Genomic DNA, 12,152 nt, shown 5'->3' with positions numbered 1-12,152 from the left:
GTTAAGTCTGCCTCTCCTGCTTGCTATTTCTCCACTTATCCATTCATTACATTTACATCCCCAAAGAGCTCAAGATGGTGCACCAACTACTCTGTTCCAAACTTGAAAATGCAAAGCGTAATGCTGGTGGTCAACAAAAGAGGTTTAAAGACTCTCTCAAGGCAAATCTAAAAAAATGTAGTATGAATACAGACAACTGGGAAACACTGGCCTGCGGGCGCTCCAATTGGAGAGCAGCCTTTACCAAAGGTGTCATGGGCTTTGAAGACACTCGAACTCAGGACGCAAGGGAGAAACTGCTAAGAGGAAGGCACGCTTGGCAAATCCACACCGTGGTCAACTCCCGCCTGAAAACCAATGTCCCCACTGTGGAAGGACGTGTGGATCCAGAATTGGCCTCCACAGTCACTCATGGAGTCATTGTTAAAACCGTGTTTATGGAAGACAATCTTACTCAGTTCTATATTCAGGTAGGTAGCCATGTTGGTCTGGCGCAGTAGAAATATATTTTTTAAAAAATTTAAAAATTGTCCAGTAGCACCTTAGAGACCAACTAAGTTTGTTCTTGGTATGAGCTTTCGTGTGCATGCAACACTATACCAAGAACAAACTTAGTTGGTCTCTAAGGTGCTACTGGACAATTTTTAATTTTTTTAATATATATCTTACTTGGCTACGAGTGATCGCCAAAGAAGAAGAACATCGTTTTCCCTCCTCCGTTTTATCCCCAGAACAACCCTGTGAGGTGGGTTGGCCGAGAGGCAGTGACTGGCCCCAGGCCACCCAAGTGAAGGGCTAGTCTGTCACTCCAGGTCCTAGTCTGTCACTCCAAGCATGACGCAGCACTGCCTTTTTGCACCTTCTCCAAATCCTTGGCAGAGACCAGGAATTATCAGACACAGGACCCCAAGCAAAGGACGGCTGCGGACCAAGCCTCAAACCACAGCGGTTGCACAGATTTTATTCCCTCCACATTTCTCTCTCGGCTTCTGTGCCATGTTGTGCATCTCTGTGATGGCTAGTGCTGGGCGATATATCGAGATATCGTCCCAAACCAGTTAGCAATCCATGTCTTGATATCGGTTTTGCCATTTTTTTTTAGCTGGCAATATATGGCGAATCATGAGGGGTGTGCTCTGCAAAAATCACACCCTGCGGGGGAAACCGTGAAGCCAGCCAAAACCTCTACATACCTCCATCCTTATTTCAGACATCATGACATATTGATATATCATGATGTTTAGTTGGCGATATATCGTGATGCTGAAAACCAGATTATCGCCTAGCCCTAGCGATGACAAACACCAAAGCTGTCACTCGCCATCAAGCAGCTTATGTTTTTCTTTTCAGGAGCGTGGAATTCAATCCCGAAACCGAGCTTGACGTTGCTTCATCTGTCTCAGGCTATTTTAAGCTCTTCTTCAACCTATTAAGGGCCAGGCGATGCTTTCCCGAAAACTCACTCCGTCTCTCTGTATTTTACAACCCTTTACCTGGGTGCTCCCAATTGAGCCAAAACGCTACGGGCGGCTACTAGCCACAATGGCTATGGCTCTGACTCCACAGCCAGAGACGGCAGTGTTTGTGAATCCCAGTTGCTGCAAACCACAGGAGGGGAGGGGGCTCTTGCGCTCTGGTTTCCCACGGGCGTCTAATTTGCCACTGTGGGAACAGGATATTGGACTAGATGGGCATTGGCCTGAACCAGCAGTTTAAAAATAGCCTGAGATATTTTTTCCCCCTAGTAGCAAAAAGTGGTTGAAATGAAGTATTTGCCTGGGGTGGGGGTGGGGTGGGGTAATATTATATATACAAAGGCAGCATTGGTCATACTCAGAGTGCTGAAATCCATGGACATGTGTAGCTCGAGACTGCAATAGGTCTACACAACCCATTACACGTTGTGCAGTTTTCAATGTGATTTTTGTTGTTTGTTGTTGTTGTTGTTTAGTCGTTTAGTCATGTCCGACTGAGCTTTCAATGTGATATTCATATCAAAATCAAAGCTTTACGTGAACTTTTTTTTTTGGTGGAAAACCCATAAATATTTTAAGATGTAGAAACTCAAAACATTCCCCTTACATTATTTAAATTATAAGCTGGGGGGGGGGTTTAAGGCACAAAAAAAACCCTGGTAGCATACTAATTTTAGCATGCTTGAACAGCAGTGCACATCAATATCTTAGGGGCATACATCCTAGCTATAGCTAGCTGGGAAAAGAAGCTTCGGTTTTAGATCGGACTACTTAGATTGGATTGGATTGGATCCACTCCAGTTGCCCAATTTGACTTGCAATTTCCTTGTTCAAATCTGTAGCGAAGTCCCTTAGCGATTTACAATAACATCAAAATTCACTACCCAAATCTTTTAAATAACTGACTGTCATTTTATTAGTAACCACAAGTATCAATCACTGGTTGTTTCTGCAGTTTCCGTAGCTCGGGGTGTCCAGCAGACAGCTGTTGCTGGGAAGAGCTGCAGTCATAAGGGCTAGGAACTTGGAACATTTTTTAAAGCAAGCAGAGCAGAAATTCTCAGGATCCCAATGTCAATTGTTCAGTATTGGATCACAGGCAACTGGAACTTCTAATTAAAACCAGAGCAGGACGGTTTGAGCATCTTCTCTCTTCTTCTTCTTCTTCTTCTTCTTCTTCTTCTTCTTCTTCTTCTTCTTCTTCTTCTTCTTCTTCTTCTTCTTCTTCTGTGATTATTTGTTTTTAACAATGAGTCCGTAAGTGACTGTGGAGGCCAATTCTCGATCCTGGTCTGACTGCAATGGCTACCAATTAGTTTCTGGGCCCAATTCAAAGTGCTGGTTTTGACCTATAAAGCCTTAAACGGCTCAAGACCCCAATACCTCAAGGACCGCCTCTTATGAACCTGCCCGGACCCTGAGATAATCTTCCGAGGCCCTTCTTCGTGTGCCCCCTCCTCGAGAGGTCCGGAGGGTGGCAACACGAGAACAGGGCCTTCTCTGCAGCGGCTCCCCATCTGTGGAATGCTCTCCCCAGGGGAGTCTGCCTGGTGCCTTCATTGTACACCTTTAGGTGCCAGGGGAAAACGGTCCTTTTTAACCAGGCCTTTGGTTGATCTTATTGACAGCCAACACCCTTTTAGAATGTGGCTCTTTTCTTGGGGGGGGGGAGGTTATTGGGTTATTGCTTTTGGTTTGATTTTATATGCTGTGGTCTTGTTTGTGAACCACCCTGAGACCTCCAGGTATAGGGTGGTGTATAAATTGAAATAATAATAATAATAATAAATAATAATAAATAATAATAATAAATAATTTTTCACATCTGATGATCTTGATCTGCTTTACTTAGCACTGATTCAGGACAAAATACTCCTTCCCCACCACCCCTGCTTAAAGTTCCCATGCCATTGGGATACCGATAAAAATATTACAGCTGCTCCGGGACTAAAAGCACCCCTCACACAGCTACATGCACCCCTCACACAGCTACGGTTCCCGGAGTTCCCTGGGAAGAGGGACTGGCTGTCGGAAATGTGACTCTAACAACTGCTATACATAGGGCTGCCTCTGAAGACGGTTCACTTCAGCTGGTGCAGAATTCAGCGGCCAAGTTGCTCACCGGAGGAAGACGGTTTGAGCCATGGGCGTAGGCAGGGGGGGCAATTGCCCCCCCTAGAAGCAGGGCCACTGGCCAGCCTGCCCCACTGCCCGCCCGGTGCCGTCTCCCTTCTCCCTGGCTGGCTGTGGGGCGGGCGGCGGGAAAGCACCAGAGCCGCGCAAAGCGTTTGGCTGGCTTTCCCTCCCTCCGCCCCACAGCCAGCAAGGGAGAAGGGAGACGTCCCTTCTAGCCGGCTGGCTGTGGGGCGGGCGGAGGGAAAGCCAGGCAACCACTTTGCGCGGCTCTGGGGCTTTCCCTCCACCTGCCCCAGCGATTGCAGAGGGGGAGGAGGGGATCGGAGCAGCCCGATTTCGGGCTGATCCTGGCTCCCCCTCGTCCCTTCCGATCGCGGAGGGGGAGGAGGGAGTCGGAGCAGCCCGATTTCGGGCTGATCCTGGCTCCCCCTCGTCCCTTCCTATCGCGGAGGGGGAGGAGGGAGTCGGAGCAGCCCGATTTCGGGCTGCTCCGATGTGGCCCCGCCCCCGCCCTTGGCCCCGCCCCTTGCTCCCCGCCCCTTGCCCCCCCCCTGATTTTCATCCTGGCTACGCCCCTGGTTTGAGCATCTTACACCGATCCTGGTCCGACTCTGCTGGCTACCAATTAGTTTCTGGGCCCAATTCAAAGTGCTGGTTTTGACCTATAAAGCCTTAAACGGCTCAAGACCCCAATACCTCAAGGACCACCTCTTCCCATATGAACCTGCCTGGACCCTGAGATAATCTTCCGAGGCCCCATGACCTATTCTTATCTTAATCTCTTTTACTGCCTTAGGTAGCTTCTTCCTGGAGCCATAGGGAAATATAGAGCAAGGGCTGAGATGTGGGAAGGGGGGGGCAGGTGGTGCCCCAGAGAAGACAATTGCAAGCAGATTAATTCCCAAAGATGCTTATCAAGGAAGGTCATCTGCAGTAATGGCTCATCCACCTTCACAGGGACCCCCGCTGGCTTTGTGCATTCATTAGCAGGTGAGACATTAGACCCCTTTTCAAATACAAATCGTATGTTCCAAAATCTGTTTGTCTTTTTTTTGGGGGGGGGGTCCATTTGCACTATTGAATAATACTCTCTTTCTTTCCTAAGCATGCTTCATCCCAAAGGCTAGGCTATTATTATAATTTGTTTAATTAGTGATGTATGGAAGTGAGAGCTGGATCATAATTTGAACAGCCTTTGGAATATAATGTAACTTAAACAGAAAACTATCTTTAGAAAGATTTTTCCTCCAAAAGCTCTTTATTATAAAAATCCATTATTTTTTTAATTTTTTAAAAATCATTGATTTTTATCCACCCTGGTTATGGTCGCCAAAATGGAATGTCTTGGCACCATTCTTTTTCCAATGAAATTACTACTGTTCATTTCATTTCATTTCTATAATGCGATATACTTTAATGGAAAACAATCTCAAAGCGACACATTAAAACAAATCCAGAATAAAACAAATTCAAGCTTCAAGGAAACTATCTCAGAGCCTTCTCCGAGTGACATTTTTCGCATATTTATTTACCTAGCTGCTCCGTAGCAGAAATATTCTAGGAAGGCAGTGTGGTTAGTGTCAGACTAGGACCTGCGGGATCAGAGTTCGAATCCCCACACAGTCATGAAGCTCACTGGGGTGACCCTGGAGTCAGTTGCAGCCTCCGAACCTACCTCACAGGGTCGTTGTAGGGATTAATGGGAGGGGGTGAGCCATGTGCTCCTGGGAGGAACAGGCGGGATATAAATGCAGGAGGTAAGCTCTTCGGCTCAGCTGCTTAAGAAAGCTGGAGGGACCAGCCAGGTGGAGATCCCCGTTGCCAACTTGGCACCCAAAGATCTCCACGTGGTCGCAACTGGGTCCTAGCCAGTTGCAAAGCGTGCCTGGGGGATTTCTAGCATTGCATGTATCCTGCCACTGAGCCACGGTCCTTACTGTGTGGGCACGTCCTAGCCATCATACATGCCCCTCTGTGTTATGTTACATGATGGAACAATGCCAGGTGAGAAGATGTATAGCTAAGAACACAGAAGCACCTGCTGGATCAGGCCAGTGGCCCATCTAGTCCAGCATCCTGTTCTCCCAGTGGCTGAGTAGATGCCTGTGGGAAACGCACACAAGCAGGATCCCAGCACATGAACAATACTTCCCTCCTGCGGTTTCCAGCAACTGGCATTGAGGAGTCTTGCCGACTCCAAGCGGGGAAAGCCTTGGCGTCCGTCTGTCTCGGGAGGCAATGGAGGAGCGCGCCTTCAGGGTTGAAGCCCAAAAGCTGGGAGGTTACAGCGCCGATATGGGAGAGACATGTTTTGTTGCAGCTGGGGCAGATGAAGGCTGCAAACATACCCCAGTAGTTACTGCTCCCTCTGGTCACTGCTGTGGATGAATAATCTGTCTCCTTTCGCCTGCAAGGGATTCCCACACGGCGGAGTTGATGTTGCCAGCCTTCATGTCACTTTTGCAGACGTCTTTGTAACACTGATGCCTAAAGCCAGCTCCACACAGAGCATGGCCTACTGGAGACGCTGCCATTTCCCATTCCTTTCTAAGCATAGTCATCACAGCTGGTAGCCTTCGATAGCCTTTTCCTCCTCGAATTTGTCCCGTCTTCTTTTAAAGCCATCCAAGTTAACTCGCTGGCAGAGTCGTCTTCTTTGGCGATCCCTCGTAGCCGAGCGTCTTCCATTAACACAGTTTTAATACTGAGTCCGTAAGTGACTGTGGAGGCCAATTCTGGATCCGCACATCCTTCCACAGTGGGGACATTGGTTTCCGGGTGGGAGCTGATCACGGTGAGGGTTTGCCAAGTGTGCCTTCCTACTAGCATGTTTCTCCCTTGCGTCCCGAGTTCGAGTTTCTTCAAAACCCACGACACCTTTGGCAAAGGCTGTTCTCCAACTGGAACGCTCGCAGGCCAGTGTTTCCCAGTTGTCAGTGTTTATACTACATTTTTAAACATTTGCAATGAGAGAGTCTTTAAACCTCTTTTGTTAACCCCCAGCATTACGCTTTCCATTTTTAAGTTCGGAATAGAGTAGTTGCTTTGGAAGACGATCATCAGGCATCCGCACAACACGCCCAGTCCAACGAAGTTGATGCTGAAGAACCATTGCTTCCGCACTGGTGATCTTTGCTTCTTCCAGTACGCTGACATTAGTTCGCCTGTCTTCCCAAGTGATGTGCCATTTTTTTCAGAGACACCATTGATGGAATCTTTTCGAGGAGGTGGAGATGGCGTTTATAAGTGGTCCACGTTTCACAAGCGTACAGTAAGGTTGGTCGTACAACAGCTTTCTAAACAAGCACTTTGGTTTCCCTGCGAATGTCCCGGTCCTCAAACATTCTGCACCCTGGACAAGAGCTGACAGCGTTCAGCTGGCTAGGCATAGCATCCTGTCCTGCACAAAGGCAGCAACCCACATTCCAAAGGCAGCTGAGCAGAGCAAAGCCGTGCAGTTCCTCCTTTCAATATGTGTTAGCGCAGGAGGGGAGAGAGGAGTTGGGGGGGAGAGAGAGAGAGAGAGAAGAGAGCTGCCACCATCGCCTGCCAAATACCTGCAGTTGTAGCACCTCAGGCTGCGTCCCTGTCATGTCTGATCAGTTTACGCCAGCCTTCAATTTGGGTAGGTTAAAAATAGAGGCAGAAGTTGCAGAAGAGGCAGGTGAGAGACAGGAGGTGTCTCAGGCAACGAAGGAGAAGGCTCCACCTCTGCATTCAAAGCCAGAGGAAAACCCAGCGCCGGGGCCAAAACTACCCAGCGCGTTTGTGGACATCGAATCATAGAACTGCCGAGTTGGGTGGGACCCCCAAGGGTCATCTGGTCCACCCCCCCTGCAATGCAGGAATCACAGCTAAGGAATCCCGGATGGGTGGCCCTTTGACCTGTTTAGAAACCTCCAAGGAAGAAGACTCCTCTGTGTTCTGAAGGAGTCCGTTCACGGAGTGTGTGGGTGTGTGAACAGGAAGCTGGAATCACAATGGGCAGTGTGCAATTGCATAGCTGTGCTAGTGCAAGGATCGGTGCTCGTGCAATGGGGGTCCACCCCTCGCCTGTCCCCAGATCTGCTCAGGAGGGTTGGGTGAACCCCCAGAACAGATTTTGGGTGCGTGTTGGAGGAGGGAAGGGGGAGAATGCTACATTGCACAAGGAGGAATTCACTAATTCACTTTAGGCTATGCTGCACACAACCCACTAAATTTGGGACCATTCCAGATGTTGCAGTTTTGGGAGCCATCAGGGAGCCTTCACAGTGGGCTGTTCGCCACCAGTTTGTTATTTCGCCACAAGGATTCCCAGTCCTTGGGACTATTTGTCACATACACCCCTCCAAAAATGCAGATTGTAAGCTCCTGCGGGCAGGGACTGGCATTTCCCCCAAGACAAAAGGCTATAGGGTGCCAGCAGAGCATCTGCTTTGCATGCAGACGGACTCAGGTTCAATCCCCAGCATTGCCAGGTATTGCCCTGCCTGAAACATTGGAGATCCACTGCCAGTCAGTGTAGGCAATATTGGACTAGATGGGGCAATGGCCTGACTCGATACGAGGCAGCTTCTTGCGCTCCCACAAGGACAAGTTAACTGTTGCTATAGGGTTCGTTCCAAAATGCGCAGCCTCCCTTCAGCTAACAAGCAAAACAGCTCTGTGCTTAAAACAGTAGCGTATCTAAACCTTATGTCGTTACAGAGATGCGTGAGCTACCCAGCGCTTGCGAGAGATTAACTGCAATTGCAGCTGCCGTCGGGGAAACTGCGTCTCTCATGATCCCCAACCCCTCTGAGGTAGAGGCAGAGGAGGGAAGGGGAAATAAAAAAAATCCTCCTGCCCTTCACCTCCGCGGCTGCTCTTGCACAAGAGCAATCCTCTTCCCTGCTGGGGTTACCAGCAAGTGGTGTTCAGAAGCAGGGCTGCTTCCGATTGTGGAGGCAGAACACAGCCATCCTGGGCTGGCAGCCCCTCTCTCCTCCTCCTCCTCCTCCTCCTCCTCCTCCTCCTCCTCCTCCTCCTCCTCCTCCTCCTCCTCCTCCATGAATTCGCCCAGTCATCTTTTAAAGGCATCCAGATTGGTGGCCATCACTACTTCATGTGGGAGGGAGTTCCACAATACAACTATGTCTTGCATGAAGAAGTATTTTTCTTCTCTCTGTTGGACTGAATCCAGTCTTAGTTGAGCGTTTTGGGGGCAGTTATATGTGAGAGCTGGACCATAAAGACGGCTGATCGCCGAAGAATGGATGCTTTTGAATTATGGTGCTGGAGGAGACTCTTGAGAGTCCCATGGACTGCAAGAAGATCAAACCTATCCATTCTGAAGGAAATCAGCCCTGAGTGCTCACTGGAAGGACAGATCCTGAAGCTGAGGCTCCAATACTTTGGCCACCTCATGAGAAGAGAAGAATCCTTGGAAAAGACCCTGATGTTGGGAAAGATTGAGGGCACTAGGAGAAGGGGACGACAGAGGACGAGATGGTTGGACAGTGTTCTCGAAGCTACAAACATGAGTTTGACCAAACTGCGGGAGGCAGTGCAAGACAGGAGTGCCTGGCGTGCTTTGGTCCATGGGCTCACGAAGAGTCGGACACGACTAAACAACAACAACATATGATCATCAGTATTTATCCAGATTTGCTTGCAGGGAGTTCACATGCTAACTGTTCGCCCCACACTTTCCAGTGCATTTGTTGCGCTGGGGCAAGAGAGGGTTTTAATTGTATTTACTTATTTATTAGAGTTGTAGAAATGGAAGATGGCAGGATCCCCAAGGACGTGCTCTACGGAGAGCTGGCTTCAGCCACCAGACCCAGGGCCAGACCAACTATGTGTAAAAAAGATGTTTGCAAATGTGGAGTGGAATCCCTTGCAGACGACCGCAGTGCCTGGAGATGGGCAGTCAGGTTGTGCATCCATAGCAGTGACCAGAGGAGGAATGACCACTGGGAGGCACACAGAGAGAAGAAAGGCCATGATGCATCTGCAACAGCACGACTAGACGCCTTCATCTGCCCCAGCTGCAACAAAATATGTCTCTCCAGTATCAGTATCTACAGCCACGGCAGATGCTGTAACACTCCTATGGTTTGACTTCACCTCCAAAGGTTCACCCCTCCATTGTCTCCCGAGACAGACGGATACCAACATTTCAAGACCATATAACACCAGTCTTGAAAGACCTTCATTGGCTCCCAGTACGTTTCCGAGCACAATTCAAAGTGTTGGTGCTGACCTTTAAAGACCTAAACGGCCTCGGTCCAGTATACCTGAAGGAGCGTCTCCAGCCCCATTGTTCTGCTGGACACCGAGGTCCAGCTCCGAGGGCCTTCTGGCGGTTCCCTCGTTGCGAGAAACCAAGTTGCAGGGAACCAGGCAGAGGGCCTTCTCGGTAGTGGCACCCGCCCTGTGGAACGCCCTCCCACCAGATGCCAAGGAAACAAGCAGCTACCTGACTTTTAGAAGACATCTGAAGGCAGCCCTGTTTAGGGAAGTTTTTAATGTTTGATGTTTTATTCTGTTTTTAAAAATCAGTTGGGAGCCGCCCACAGTGGCTGGGGAAACGCAGCCAGATGGGCGGGGTATAAATGTGTTGTTGTTGTTGTTGTTTAGTTGTTTAGTCGTGTCCGACTCTTCGTGATCCCATGGACCAGAGCACGCCAGGTGGTATTATTATTATTATTATTATTATTATTATTATTATTATTATTATTATTGGTATGTGCTCAAGCCCTTCCTGCAAAATAACGATGCAGGAGAGGAGACATCTGCACAAGAACACACGAAGCTTGCCTCCCTTAGTTTTCCTTTTGTCTTCCTGGACCCAAAAAGGAAGTTTAGAGCTAAATAACTTCACACACACACACACACCCTACAAACTGCCTTTCTGCCTCTTCTGCAAAAGGTCGACACCCGAGGTGAACAGTCGAATGCCACGAAAAAGCTATGCAGGAGATTGACTCTTTTTTCAAAATGGATCTTGTAAACAGAGGCCTGCCCATTTAAGCAAGCAGGATAAGTTGTGTCATTCGATGCATTTCTAGCAATGCATACCCAGGGGATGGGGGGGGGGGAGAAAGAGAGGAAAAGTGCTGGAGTCAGGGAAAATTCTTTTCAACCATCTGCTTCTCATTTCCACAAAGAAATCTTTGATTCCTTCACACACAGAGCAGGCAGTGCAGCCAAGAGCTCTCCCTTCAACGCTGCGGCTAAATACTCAGAAGCAGCTTTCCTGCAAAAACAGGAAAAAAAGAGACGGTTCCTATTATCGGGCAGTCAAGGGAGAAACCTGTTCTTCAGTCCATCCGGGATATTTCTCCTGCATCCAAGAAGGGATGCCGCTTTTGCTGAGCTGCCCTGGGGACAGCCAAAAGTAGACAGCGAACTGGAAATCTGAGGGCTCAGTCTGGGGACTCAGAGGGCCGTCGATCCCCTTAGCAAGTGAGGACAACAGCAAAGGGATGGCAGCTCTCTCAAACCCCAAATAAAAGAGCCCTTCTCTCCTTCACTTCGTTTGCTGCTCCTATCCCTGTCTCAGGCTGTGCAGAGGACCAGATTCTTGGTGTGCCTTTCAAGCTCCCTGCCACCTCCTCAGAGAGGAGAGGGTTAAAGAGCTCTTGGCCCTTCTCTGCCTCAGGAGGCAGCCAATGGGCAGAGCTTATGCTGCTGCCCTTTGGCACATTGGCCAGTTCAAATAGGGCCGCGCCTCTTGCCAAGGTGGGGCCCCGACCACAGTTCCATACCTGAGCCTTGAAGGCAAAAGGGGGGGGGGGTGTTGGCGCTGGTGCCTGGCTGCGAGCAGACGACCAGAGAGACCTTTGCAGCATATTCCATTCTGCTGTTTCTGCAGGAAGATCGGACCACCTTCTCTGCAAGGAAGAAAGCGAACGCAGTGGTTCCCAAAGGGGGCGTTACTGCACCTGGGTTGATCCCTTTTTTTAAAAAAACCAACTGAACAGGCGAGCCCAGAACAAAAGACCTTCCTCGCTTTGTTTTTTTTTTTACTGCTCTTCTGATCACTTTCAAAGCTCTTTCCTTTGCTCACCTTCATTTGCGTTTGCTAATTCCAAATTGTCACAAATCACACAACAGGCAATTACAGGCAACAGCAATTGGTTTCCTTGTGAATTAGTTACTGTACATCTGTGGTAGGCAAAGGTTTGTGCATCCTTGGTAAGTAGTTATAAATATTTTGTGCTATAAATTTCCTTCGCCTTTACATTTCTGTTAGTAAGAATGTGCAAAAATGTATTTTATGCAATATTCTTTGCTGTGTGTATTCTTTTCTTTTCATCTACAAGATTAGATCAGAGCATGCATATATATATATATATATATATATATATATATATGAAGGTAAAGGGCCCCCTGACCATCAGGTCCAGTCGTGTCCGACTCTGGGGTTGCGGCGCTCATCTCGTTCTATAGGCCGAGGGAGCCAGCTTTTGTCTGCAGATAGCTTCCGGGTCATGTGGCCAGCATGACAAAGCTGCTTCTGGCGAACCAGAGCAGTGCACGGAAACGCTGTTTACCTTCCCGCCGGAGCGGTCC

General features: G+C 48.8%; 1 protein-coding gene across 2 annotated transcripts in view; it reads right to left on the bottom strand.

The window, feature by feature from the left end:
- Positions 1 to 12,152, bottom strand: part of FRMD6 (FERM domain containing 6) — a 136,446-nt gene that overhangs the window by 37,342 nt on the left and 86,952 nt on the right. The gene's annotated exons all lie outside the window — the stretch shown is intronic.

This window comes from Zootoca vivipara, chromosome 1, assembly GCF_965207765.1.
Source record: "Zootoca vivipara chromosome 1, rZooViv2.hap1.1, whole genome shotgun sequence".
Taxonomy (NCBI): domain Eukaryota; kingdom Metazoa; phylum Chordata; class Lepidosauria; order Squamata; family Lacertidae; genus Zootoca; species Zootoca vivipara.
The sequence above is the reverse complement of the archived record's forward strand: the minus strand, read 5'-3'. Positions and strand labels throughout refer to the sequence as shown.